Source organism: Rattus rattus, chromosome 4 (assembly GCF_011064425.1).
Source record: "Rattus rattus isolate New Zealand chromosome 4, Rrattus_CSIRO_v1, whole genome shotgun sequence".
NCBI classification, from domain to species: domain Eukaryota; kingdom Metazoa; phylum Chordata; class Mammalia; order Rodentia; family Muridae; genus Rattus; species Rattus rattus.
In genome coordinates, this window is record NC_046157.1 from 168,481,637 (window position 1) to 168,495,558 (window position 13,922).

Sequence of the window (13,922 nt, forward strand, 5' to 3'; positions counted from 1 at the left end):
GAATAAAAAATTTAAGAATAAAAAATAATAAAAGACCAAAAAAAAGCAATTAATAAAACAAAACCCAACCAAACCGCACACATACACACACACACAGAAGAGAAGTTTTCTTCCATGGGCCAGTCTATAGGATCTACTTGCTGAAAAGGTAGCTGCTTATTAGAAGGTAGAGGTCCGACTGAGAAACATAATGGGAAGTTAGGGAAACTAGAAGTTGTATGGTAGAAATAATGGAATCTAGTTCAGCTTTTATTTTTTGTTTTTGTGTTGTTGTTTTCACCTTTTAAGAGCAAAATTCATATTGGTATTTTAGCATGTCACACGGGGTTCTTTTTTAAGAGCTTAAGTAAAAGCATTCAATCATAAGTTCCTTGCTAACCTGAAAGCAGGGTTGTGGAGTTTGTGTTCATTCACTGTTGACTGAGGGAACACCGAGCAGAGCACAGAGCTCCGTCCGTCCTCAGTAGAGGCTAGGAAGCAGGTATAGACTCTGCTCTTCAGAAGCTTTGAGGAAGTAGGAAAAATTCAGTAACCATGCACCATATTTTCTTACTGTTGCTGGCAGGGAAGGGACAGCACGCTTGTTCAGTGCAGCCCCTAGCAGTGAGCCACGGTCTTCGACCCACAGAAGAGTGTCTTCAGGGTGGATAGAAAAAGAAAGAACATCGGAGGTTCTGAGAAGCAAGTGGGGGAGATGAGATAGGTCTTGGAGGAGAGCAATGTGGAGGCGAATTGGGGTGGAGAGGTAGATACTCACGGACTTTCCCAAGAAGGGAGCAGATCCGTTTCTAGAACAGAGAAAGCCCAGGGTTATTAGTGTATTGGATTGTCGAGAGAAGGGATAGGCGAGAGCAAAAGTGGGGGGGTTCACTGGAAAGAGAAGGGAGGGGGAACTGCAGTCAGGATGCAATCTGTGAGACGATAATAAAAAATAGTTTTAAAAGAATCTATCAGCCGATACTGAGTGCGTTGCAGTTCCTCGCCTTCCCTCATTTGTCAGGGGAAAACTGTAGATACTAAGTCTTCTTTCCCAAGCCTCTTAGTTCACAAAATTCAAATCAAACTGCAAAGTGCTACCGGTGTTTTTAATTCCTCAGTACATGTGACCTACCAAAACTAGATCACAGAGATATTTTAAAACCTCAACTAGGCTGTGATAATTGATGATATTAGAACAGTAATAAAAAAGAAATATCTCAACAGCAACAACAATAACAGTAACAACAACAAGAACAAGCCAAAGCAACACTGTACCAAATGCTAATCTCTGCACTCTTCACCCTGAAACAGGAAGTGGAGGAGGCGGGGCAGGGTTCAGTGGGCTATGGTCTGAAGTGCTTGGAGGTAAGACTGACAGTGTCCTATAGGGGGAGCCTTTGAGAAGCTTGCAGTTTAGAATCGTGACCAGAGGTAAACTGGACAAGATAGTTAAAGACTTAGCAAGGACAAAGAAATGACCACGGAACGACCAGAAGAAGGTTTCACTGAAGACAGAAGTCAGTAATGAGACTAGAGAGTTATAAGGTGTCAGATGGAGAAGCATCAGGGGACAGGTCACTAAATTTGGCCAGTACCTGGCTTTCAATAGGAGGTCAGGCCATAGCCCTTCCTACCAGTTCTTATAGTTTTTCCATTAGCTCAGTGTGGATTTGTCTTAATTAGAATCCCAAATCCCAAATGTCGATCGGAAAGCTCCATGCACTTCCAGTGTCTGGAGTGAGGTAATCATTCATTTAACCAAGAGCAGAGCAGGCAAGGGCACTGCTCCTGCGGGTTAGGAGGCAGTGCGGTATGAGCGGATTAAAGGTGCTTTGTCCTAGCCTTAGAGATGTGTAGTGGGGAGAGAGTTCAATGGCCGCTGGAGCTGACTGCTCTGGCCTTCCAAGTTGGCTCGAACATCCCTCTGGACTCTAACCTCCCTTTGCTTCTTTTACTCACCAGCTTGAGTTCACATCTGATTAATATACAAGTCAGGCTAAAGGCCCTGTGGGTTCTCTAACTTTAGTTTAAAGGTTTAGGTTAAAGGTTAAGGGGGCTAGACTTAGGCATGACAAATACACTCTTATTGTAAAAGAATCATTTTCCACTTTAAGTTTTGATTTGTTTCCGTTTGGGTACCAGTGAAGCTTTCGGATGCTCAAAGAGTAAGCCTATTGTTTTTCTGAAGTTAGGACAGATATAAGGGCATATACCTATCCAGCTGGAACCTGTCAGACCACAGGAGGGTGTAGTCCGTTACTCCCAGCTGTGCTTCTAACCTTTGGACCTCGTGTTCCTGTGGGTGGTCTAAATGTGGGTGTGCACTTCACCAGTTGCTGTTCTTAGAATAAACACAGAGACAGACAGGTGGTAGTGTTTTTATGTAATGTTATCAACTGAAGAATTTATGATCTGTAAGAAGTCAGTGACATTGCACTGTTGGAAGAAGAAAATTAATGGTGGAGGGCAAAAAGGAATAAGAATATTGAGTAGGATGTACTACATTTAGCTGCTTTTTAAAAATTAATTACAGGAGAATAAAAGCTACCTCAGGGTGAATTGTGGGTAGGAGTTAGAGAAATTAGGTCCTTTTCTCCAAAGAAACATCTTTGGCAGACCATGTAATGTGGGCCACCCAGGGCCACTGGCGGGATTTATTTCACCTGGCAATCTTCTGTGTTTTCTTTAGCACTTTATAGTGTTAGAGATCTCGTGGTTTTGCCTGATGTGTGGTTATACTCTTCCTGTGATTGTCCTCTAAAAATAAATCTAACAAACTAGTTTTATTGATGGATCATTTGTCCTTTCTGACTCGCATCTCTGGAAAGGTCAGTGCACCTGCTCCATTTGATGTGTTTGTTTCCTTGATAGCCTTAATTCACTTTTTCTTTCTAGCTCCGTTCAGCTAGGCAGGATCTCTTTTTTAAAGGATGGTTCGAAGCGTCCTTGAACTCCTGTGGTCAGTGTAGGGCCTGGCCCACCGAAGCTGTGATGAGCCCTCTGTGTATTCAGGTAGTCAGGGTGCCTAGTGTAACAGAGCGCACACAGGTGGATTTCTGCCTGTTGAATTAGTGTAATAATTCATAGTTGAATCTTCTTTAAAGTAGAGAATCATATAAAGACTGGAGGACTCTCCCTCAAACATAACACTCCTAATATTTATGTGTAGTATGTCTTCTAGATACTTTTCAGTGCATGTTCACATAAACAGGAATAGTTTGAGATATGATTTTATAGAGGTGGATAACCTTGAACTACGGAGCCTCCTGCCTTTGCCTCCTGATTTCTGGGATTACAGACATGAGCTGGCACATGCAGTTTTGAGCACTAGGGATTGAAGTCAGAGGCCCTCATGCATGGTAATCAAGCCTTCTACCTATGAGCTATGTCCTCCGCCCAACAAATGTTGCTTTTTAAAAAGAAAATCATGCCATATGTATAGGGCAATATATTTTTTTACATTTAGTGTACATGGTATGTGGTACATATAGTGTGTGTGTGCCCGCAGGAGCACACATGTGTGTTTGCTGTTATAGCATGCATGTGGAAGCAAGGGAACAGTTGTCAGGAGTTGACTCTCTCCTACCACCATATTGGTCCTGGGGATCAAGCCCAGGTTGTGGAGCTCAGAATCAAGGAACAGACTTGACCAGCCATCTCCCTAGCGCTTAGTAATTCTCCTGCTCACCTACCTCCAAATGCCAAGCTGACTCAGGGGCAGCCCGTGTTTTCCTGAGACTACATGTTACTATTCTGCTCCCGGTCTTTCCCAAGCTCGACAGGAGTGAGAACTCCCAACTTGTCAATTAGGTTCTAAAAAAAAAAAAAAAAAAAAAAAAAAACCCTCTGTAATTTTTTTTGAGATTGGAAATTGGTACTGTTGTATTCCATTTACTGTTTTTGAAGCCACGGTCTGGTTAGACATTTGTAAGCTATTTACTTACAAGGGAAACATTAAAAGGCAGGCTTGGCATCATCTAAATTGAAATAGAGATAATAATAGTTTCTTTGAAAGAGCCGAGATCTAAGTATATAGTACAGAGTGACAACCTTCAGTTTTTATTGTGCTGTGACTGTCTTAAGGAAGACCTGTCAACTTACTTGCTTATCCTTACAATGGCGGCGGTTACGGTAAAAATTAGATCCTAGGATTGTTGAAAAACATGCCAATCAAATATTCACGGGAAAGAAAACAATAGTTTTCATACCACAGATGATAAATTAGATACTTATTAAAGTGTTGCAACTGATCAGAGAAGCAGAGGATATCATTAGAGACTCAGTTTGATGCGGGAACATGGTTATTTTAAGCAATTACTCTAAACCTGGTGGCGTTAAAGGGGCTTGTGTTCTCGTCAAGATGGGTGGCAGAGGCAAAGAAGAACAAAGAGTTCAAAGGGAGGTTTTATGTTTCGTGTGGTTTTCCAGGGGAGGACATCATTACAATAAAAGTTATTCTGCCTTTGACACAGAGACTTCAACAAGAAAACTGTAGCTTCAGGTTGTGGTTGCCTGATTTTATCATGGTGTAATCATTAGCCATTTCCCCGGAGGTGATTTCTGCACAAGTGACCTGTTGGCAAGGATTTAGTGGCGCTCAGAGATAAATGGACCCACAGCTGCCATCTTCCAGAGAAATAAATAGAGAGAACCAGTTGTCATTGTTATCAGCGTGCAGACGTCCTAAGGCACAGATGTGGGCTTTCTTTTCAAAGTGAATCAAGCATTCACTCTCAGGGAAAAGGGTGTTTGTAATGCCATAATAATGACACTTGTGAAGTGAGAGAACCATATATGAACTTAGACTCTTGTTACCTCAGGGCGTCGCGCATTGACCTGTGCCTTCCTCGGAGCTCTGCCTGTGAAGGGGATGCTGCCAGTGGGACCAGGTAATGATGACATTTGCCATTAGGAAGTCACACTGAAATTAGCAATTCCAGAATCCACTGAGTTCTTTGGCTCTGCGTCAGTCACAGTTACTGCCTCTGTGACAGCCTTCCTTCCCTACTTAGCAAATCCAAGCCTGGTAGCTTGAGCCCCCAGGAAGTTGTTAAAGCAATTAAAGGCGGCTGTCTCCCAGCACATTGCTCCGTTACCATAGTATCCTCTGCCTCCAAGTCTCTCCTGATGATGTCAGTATGCATACATGGGTTGTTCAGAGCATCTGCGTGGGGATGATTCACCCCACAATAAAGCCCATCTCCTGTTGCTCTCCTGCCAGTGTGATTAGCAGTGGAAGGTAAGCGCTTTGTTTTATGCAGTGTGATAGAAATGGCCAAACGCCTCTATTGTTCTGCCCTAGGTTTCTTGTGTTCTAAAATATACTTCTAACTGAGGCATAACAGATAGGGAAATTTCAGCCAATCGCTGACAACAGGTTTATAGCTTGTGTGTAAACTATTGTGTATGTGTGCGTGCATGTGTGCACATGTGGGGTGGGCTTTAAAAAAAAAAAAACAATCGCTGTGACTACACAATGGGATACCTGCTACTCCCCCGATAAGCAAACCCAGCGTGCACACTAGAGCTTTTCCTTTTTAAACTGTTTGCATGCGGTGAAAAAACTTAGAGCGTTTTTACAGGTGGCCGGGCAGGTAAGGCTCCGAGGAAGCCTGTGAGTCACACACTCTAACGGATGCTGTACCCAGCTTAAGTGACAATGACCGAATTCGGGAAGGCATTGCTGGAAGCACACGGATTGGTTTGTGCTGTGAAGTTCCATGACTGCTGACAGCCGTAATTTCATACTTGTAACCGACTTACGTTATGTTTCTGATATCGTGGAGGGATGAACTTGGTGCCGGATGAAATATTTAAATGCGCATTCCCTTCCCGGGGCATTGGTCTCCCCTTCTCTGAAAAGAGCGTTGTGCTGTCTCTGATGGCATCAGGTGGAGAGCTGGGGATGAAGATTACCTTCTGGAAGTTAGTTTCCTGGTTCACCCTTTCTCCCCTAGGCTTCCTCATCAAGAAACAGTAATGGCAGATATAAAACCTACTTCTTTTTTTCCCTCCATCTTTATTAACTTGGGTATTTCTTATTTACATTTCAATTGTTATTACCTTTCCCGGTTTCCAGGCAAATATCCCCCTAGCCCCTCCCCCTCCCCTTCTGTATAGGTCTTCGCCTTCCCATTCTCCCCCCATTACTGCCCTCCCCCCGACAGTCTAGTTCACTGGGGGTTCAGTCTTGGCAGGACCAAGGGCTTCCCCTTCCACTGGTGCTCTTACTAGGATATTCATTGCTACCTATGTGGTTGGAGCCCAGGGTCAGTCCATGTATAGTCTTTGGGTAGTGGCTTAGTCCCTGGAAGCTCTGGTTAGTTGGCCTTGTTGTAGAACCTACTTCTAAGTCACCACACGGAGCATTCTGCCCTTGGTTCCTTCCCTGGACCCCCAGTAAACAATTTCAACCCTAAGGACTGGTGGTGGGTTTTAAGGAGAGTAGTGGGTGAGCTCTGTTAGTGAATAGCCTTGCTGTACCCATCTCTTCAGGTCCCTGAATGTTTGTTCTGTACAGAAGGCAGGCCCATGGCTTTGCTGAGAGGGACAGAGAGTGGTTTAGACTGTTTATTTCTAGAGTCTTTTATTTTTAGAAAGCCGTGGCATATGCTCTACTCTCTGATTTGTTTCTGGGAATTTGTGTCAATGGAACATTAATGCTAAATTAATGCACTTCTTCTCTAAAGAGTCAGTAAGAAATAACAATCATAAGAGTATAAAGCCGTACTGAAAGTTACATTTAACTCCTAGGAACTGAAGGCTGTGTCGCGAGTATCCTAAGTGTCTATTCTTTGAATTTTTCCCAGCCTTAAATTATAATTGACCTTGTGTTTGATAAGTAACTCCTTAATTGATATTGGGAACTGTTTCTAAAAAGTAGCAAATCATAATACTCAGTCTAGAGTACAGTAGGGCAAATGTTGAAGGAATTGACCCAATCTAAACTAGAGCTGTACTTGTAAAGACTCTTACTGAAGTAAACTCAGTGCTTGTGTTAGAAATAAAACTAACGTGCCTCATGCTAAATTATATCTTTTATTTGCTCATGTTTACAGCAATATAACCTACTTCATTGGTTAAATGAATTCACAGCTTAAAATATATATTCGGTTCCAACTTTAAAAGTATCCATGAAAATTGTCTTTTGCCAGCTTGACTGTGCTAGTCATACTCTGGGAAGAATGCACTTCAGGAGTCCAGCCTTCTTCCTGTTTGAGTCAGAAGCAGTCCTGGGCTATTCAGGAAGAGAGATCTTAAACACTGCTTTAGGAGAGTGTCTCCTTTATTTTTGTGTCATAACGAAAGTTTGAAGTTTAGCGCTTACATTTGTTCTTGCTGAAGCGCGGAGATGTCAAGCCGGCAGGCTTGACAGCTTGAGGTAAATGAGATATGGCGTGAGACACGGCAAGAAGATGATTATGTCGGCTCTCACTAGACAGATAACTGGGAGAAAAATCCAAAAAAATTCAACGACCTTGTATGGAGAAAACAGATGTGTAAATAAACACCCCAGAAGACCGGAAGCTCAAGTTGGGAGGCATCAGCGAAGGACCTTCTGTGATGTTATGTCCCGAACTTGAAACCTAGCTCCTAGGTTTTATAGGACACCATCTATGAACACATGATTCCCAGGTTAGAGCAGCTTTTAGCCCTCCCCTGAAAAGACATGATGTACATAGCATGGCCGAGATTCTCTGTTAGCCTCCTGTCATTGGCTCTGCCCAATTACTTCAGGAGTTACAGCTTACAGGGCTCACATGTCCCATCGTATAGCTCAGTTGGTTACAAGTCAACAGGATCGAGGACATCTTCTTCCAGGAGACTCTGAGAAGGAACCAAGTTCCACGCCCTTGCAGCTTTCAAGGGTTTTGTGGGGCTCATAGCTTTCTTTTCCCATTGTCAAAGCAAGCAAGAGAGGACAGATCTTCATATTCCTCTCTTTTGGGCCCTCTGTAGCCAGCGGGGGGAAAGCTTTCTGTTTTAAAATACGTGTGATGTCTACTGCCTTGGGTGCACTTATAACCCCGGACAGGCTAACCATGTTGACATCTTTAACCGTAGCCACTTGCATGGTCATTACATAGTCCATAGCATATTCACAGACTCCACAGTTTAGAGCATCAGCATCGTTGGGGGTCAGTATTCCACCTACCACAGAAGGGTATTGTTAAGTTTACAAATCCGAATTTTTTTTTTTACATAAGGCTGTGCCGTTAGAGAACACGAAATTCTGACCTAAGTCACTGACTGAATGCAGGCCTTCCGAAGGATAACAAAATTCCTCAAGATAAGTAGTCAGGGGAAACTGAATTAGAAAGAAATATTTCACCGTCTCCAGTGTTCGAAACCCCGTGTCAGAGGTGAGGTCTGTAAAATGACACTCTTCTCACTTTTCATATTTTTACTGAGAGGCTAACACCAGATCAAGTTAATTAAACACGGATGGTTAGAGACTACAGATTCTATTAGTTAAGTCCTGTGTGGATGAGCCTGGGTGTATTTTTAGAATCTGAAGGGTAATGGCTGGGCCACTGGAGACCCAAACGTGACAACTGATAACCCTAACATTTGAATAACGCTGCCATTGGTGGATCTGTCATGAAGCCATGTGAGTTATAAGCTCAGGCCGACGAGACTGGAAGGTTTGTCCTGCAGCTTCCTAGGAAAGTCACACCATGGCCTCATGAGCAATGCCTCCAGGCACGCAAAGCTAAACTATATATCCAACCGTTACTGTAAATCAGACCTGAATCTTAATATATGGCTCCATACATATTAAGCATAAAATAATTTATATGTCGTGGTTTATTTTCTTTTTTTTTGAAAACCTTCGCTAAAACACTGGCAGTGACAGAGGTGAGAAAGAAACTATGGTAGAATTGTTTGTCTTGGGCAGAGCGGATGGAAGGAGAGCTGGTTTCTGCTTATGCTCTTATATAAAATTGGAGGGACTTACTAGAGAAAAACCAACCAGTCCACAGCACCCTGCTCTAAGTGCAGGGCTTAGGCTAATACCTGTGCTGTGGGAAGTGGTTATTTTCGCTCTCTTCCATTTCGATTCCATGGTAGTGTGTGGCCTTAGGAGTCTGTAGAAAGAGAAAAATCTCATTTTATATTGTTATAGCATTCATCCGTCCATCGAAATAACATTAAAAATAGCCAATAAGTGATATAATTCAGAGAACCAAATAACTACCGGTCTAGGAAAATAGCTGTGGGGATTTTAAACCGGAGGATTTTCTTCAGTTATCTTACTTACACATCTGCCCTCTCACTTTAATATGTCCTTTTCATTAACCACATAAGCCATTTCAGGTTCCCCTGCGAACAAAACCCAAGCACCTTTAAATGTGAGTTTTTAAAAGTAAGTGTATCCAATAGAATACTGATCGCCCATTTTCCCTAGTTCTAGTAAGTTAGGATGAGAAGGGATTGAATCCATTGCATTTCAAGGAAGGAAGGAAGGAAGGAAGGAAGGAAGGAAGGAAGGAAGGAAGGAGGAGGGAGGAGGAGGGAGGGAGGGAGGGAGGGAGGAAGGAAGGAAGGAAGGAAGGAAGGAAGGCAGGCTGAACGAAGCCAGAATGAGCTTCACAGAAAAGCCGATTTTTCTGTGATAGACTGTTTCATCTTAAAGCATCTGATGAACGGCCTCCATTGCTTTCCTAATCTTTTCCACCTTGTTAAAAAAAATTATCTTAAAAGTTTATCTGTGGGGGGAAAAACAGAGACAAAAGAACTAGCGGGAATTGGAGTGGTAGGGGTTTGGGATCTTCCTGGCTGGTGGGTGGTTGAGAAATGGAAGGAGGCTGCAAAACCAAAACTTCAAAGGCTGCCATGAGAGTCACTATTTCAAAACTTGTCAGAACCTTATTTCTAGGGGGACTCCCCCCCCCACTAGTGGGAGCCAAGTCAAACAGCAAGGTAGCAGTGGACCCCAAGGGCCAGGGGTGGAGGTGGGGCGTTCTCCTGAGTCTTGGTTATCCCAGCGTCTTTGCAGACCAGAGAACTGCCGCAACACCACCCGTTTTTCTCACTGATCCTGCATCCGGTTGTTTTTCTTAATTATTGATGCCTTCATAGTGTGCTCACCTCTAAAAAAGCGAACAGTGTAGAAAGAAAGGCAATTATTGAGGTCCTTTGTGGAGACCCTCTTTTCCGTAGTGGCCTTATTTCTGCCACACTGTGTTATGGAAATGGGATCCTACAACTGCTACATTTGCTTGAAATTAACTGTTCTAAAACCGTCTTTTGAACAGGGGATTGATGGAATTCAAGGGCCCTCTTTCTCTCTGCTGAATCTCATAGCCTGGGGCAAACGGGGAGGAAGAGAGCAGGAGCACGGAAGAGCCCAGGTGGCGGTACTTTAAAGGGCTTGAAAGCACCGACGTAATGACGTAATGCTTGCTGTTCTTCCACTGGGGTTTGCTAGACCGATGCTTTGTGGACCAGTCAAGTGGAAACGCTTACAGAGGATTGGTCCTGTCCCTGTTGACTGTCCTAGACAACGTAGCAAACAGCGAGTACTGTGTCGGGGGCGGAAGTTTGATTTGTGGAGGCAGCCACAGCCATGCTGGTTTCTCCAGTGGCTGTTGGGTGCTTTTCCTCCATGTCAAAGGTATAAGAGAGGAAACCGGTCAGCCTTTTGTAGTCTCGATAAAAGAGCTGTGTTCACCTTCTCAAAGCATAAATTCAGATAGTCTCATAACATTGCTGGAGTACAATTTAAGCTCAAACATGCCCAAGAAACTCAGTAGAGGGGAATGACAGAGTAATACCATTTATCAATTACAGTATTAGAGCACAACAAGACTCGGGTAGCAACGTTTGCCTTACTAGGAGATGTCATCTTGGTCCTCTTCTACTGACATGTAATCGCAGTAATTAATATAGAATAGCCCCTCACTCGGGCGAGATCCACTAATCATGCTGACGAATTAACCAAAGGACTGTCGTTGGCTTCCAGAAGTTTGGGCTAAGAGCATGCACATGCGCTTAGAGAGTGAATGACGTTCTTGTCATTTATTAACTATCGTTTTCCTGTCATAGTAGTGCTTGGTAAACAATAATTTCAGTAGCACGTAATACATTCGCTTTGTCTTAGTCCAGCTAACGAATGAATACCCTTTTTTTTTTTTTTTTTTTTTTTTTTTTTTTTGGGAACTGAGGACCCGAACCCAGGGCCTTGTGCTTGCTAGGCAAGCGCTCTACCACTGAGCTAAATCCCCAACCCACTAATGGTCAACCCATTGTGACCCTGTTAACCTTTTCATTGCCCAGCCCTCGGTTCTGGCTAGTTGACTGTAACACTCTGCCGATTTTCTCCTGTTTGCGTTGCCTCACAGAGCACTTGTCTCTTTTTCACAGACAACCCCAAGTGTGGCATAGCGTCCCTCACAAACTGTTACAGCCGTTTCTCTCGCCTGTCTCTGGCTTCCATCTTCCTTTTCGCTTCTTGCGAATTGTATTTCAAGCAAGTAACTCCCATCCGTTAAACCAGTATGGATGGTACAGCGACGTGCTTCATCTGGAGGCCACTGGCCTTCGTTTCCCAACGACAGCCTCCTGTTTGTGGGTTTACTACTCCCGTTTGAGAAGATTGGAGACACTAATGAATGACCTAGGCTGATGGTCAAATATAGTTGTTAACTGGGAGGCAGGTAGCTGGCACAGCCTGAGGGGGTTGGGCCCTAGAATGGTCACACAAGCAGCAACAGATGTTTCTTAAGTGTTTTAAGTGAAATGGATTGCGGTACAAATACCCAAACCTTCTGTGTGAATTTAGCAGATCCTCTCAACTAGCCATAGCCCACGATGTGAGCTGTTTGAGTAACCCATCTGTCCTTTGGCCAGTATTTCTCAGTTTTGGGTGCTAATGTTTACAAAAGAAAGTCTTTATAGTCTGCTTCCTAAATGAGGTAAGAGGAAGTTATCCTTACCCTCAAATCAACATAGAACAATCTGGATAGTTATCTAAAATTATTTTTTCATATGTGAGCCCTGAGTGAAGTTCTTCCAGCAAGCCTAAACCGTCATTAAGAGACTGGCTGTACAGAAACAATAATTTGAAATTTTCTCAGGCTTAGCAAAATGTTACAAGTTGAAGTAATATTTGATTTGCCTAATCAGTGTATGTTTTATTTTAATAAGGTCCTCTCCTGATTGGTTTATAGCTCCATAAAACATATAGTAGATGCCGGACTAGCTATCTACTTTAAAGCTTGGAAACTTTTTCCAACTTCGTACTAATGCCAAGAAAATGGCCAGTTTAGTGCTTTTTAAACTTGGCATTTCACAAAAAAAGTAACAGAAAGGCCATTGTCGATGAAATAATTCAGCTGAGTCATCACAAATACCTATTTATGCTTCTGGACACTAGTAATTATTGGATTGCAGTTATTTCTCAGAGGTGTTTGTCTTGGTTGTGGCTTTAGTCTCCTGATGATCTGAATCAAGAGTTAGATCTCAAATTAATCCAATAAGTTAAGTCACTTGGCCAGGTTTTTAATTCCGTGACAGAGAAACAAGATTGGGAGGGAGTTAAGACATGAATGCTTGTTGAGATAAAGTAGGAATGGGAATACAAGGGTATGAAATAACTCTGCTGTAAGCCCCCACCCCCAATGCTTCCTTCATACAAAACTGCCCGAGTGTAGCTGTGTGTGTTTCCTGATCCTTGTCTCTGTTTTTTTTTCCTTCTTTCCTAAGTATTTATTTCTTTTCTTTTTTGAATGTGTGCATATGCATGTGTTGGTATTCTGTCTAAGCTCCACCCCCACAGCTACCTGGCAATAGCCAGGTATGCTCCGCCCCACGGTTGCCTGGCAACAGCCAGCTGTGCCTGACAGGAAAAAACGCTGCTTGGCCCCTCCTCTCTCTCTTGCTCTTCCTCTCTCTTTCTGCTCTGTTGCCCTCTCCCCTTTGTCCTTCTCTCCCCATCCCTCCCCTTGCCTCCATGTGCCCATGGCCGGCTTTACTTCTCCCCTCTTCTACTCTTCTCTCCATGTGGAACCATGTTGGCTTGCTGTGTTCTGTCTGGACTCGAGCCGAGATTTAAACCCCAACATATGCTCTGTGTGTAAAGAAGCCACCTGCGGATCTCCCTGGCACTGAAGTGACAGGTGACTGTCAGCCGCTATGTGGGTGTAAGGAACGGAGCCTGGCCCTCAGCAAGAATAGTAGATGTTCTTGTGAGACGTTTCCAGCCCCAACTAGATTTTTTTTTTTATCATATCATCATCATCATCACCACCACCACCATCATCATCATCATTGTGTGCATGGGTGTTTTGTCTGCATGTATATATCTGTACCACTTACCTGGGTGCCTGGTGCCTTTGAAAGCTGGGTGCCTGTTGAGACTGAATGAAGTTACAGACAGTCGTGGGCTGCCATGTGAGTACTGAGACTCTAACCGAGTCCTCCGGAAGAACATCCAGTGATCTTAACCACTGAGCCATATCTCCAGCCCCCTTCCCCTTTCTTGAACCAATGTTTTAGAGCCCCCTCTCTACAGAACTTGATACTGGTCAGTTCTCATTGAGATTTTTCTTTACCTTTATGCTAAGGCCAAGAAAATGGATAGGTTAGTGGTTCTTAAACTGGGTGTTTAACAAAAAGATAAAGACAGTTGTTGATGAAATAATTCAGTGAGTCACCCAAAACATGTATTTATGCTGTGTACACTAATAATTATGTGTTTCAGCGTCCCTCCCTCCCACTGGACTTTTTCTCCGAGATTGTAATGAGTCAGGCTTCTCCACTGCCTGCAGCACCACATTCTCCCAGTTGCCTTTGTCCTAATGTGCACTTTCCGGGCTCCGCCCTGATTCTCTGTCATCCCCCTGACTCTAAAGCTGGATTTTAGGACTCTGGCAAAGTCATTCTCTTAATGATCTCATCTGGTCTTGTGGCTTTAAATTCCATCTGCCTACTGTTAGAAT

The 13,922-nt window shown here is 43.4% G+C and overlaps 1 protein-coding gene across 1 annotated transcript in view; it reads left to right on the forward strand.

The window, feature by feature from the left end:
• Positions 1–13,922, forward strand: part of Pam (peptidylglycine alpha-amidating monooxygenase) — a 259,796-nt gene that overhangs the window by 38,674 nt on the left and 207,200 nt on the right. The window contains exon 2 of the mRNA XM_032901702.1: positions 4,800–4,868. The gene's annotated coding sequence lies outside the window, so the exon portion shown is untranslated. The remainder of the gene's footprint in view (positions 1–4,799; positions 4,869–13,922) is intronic.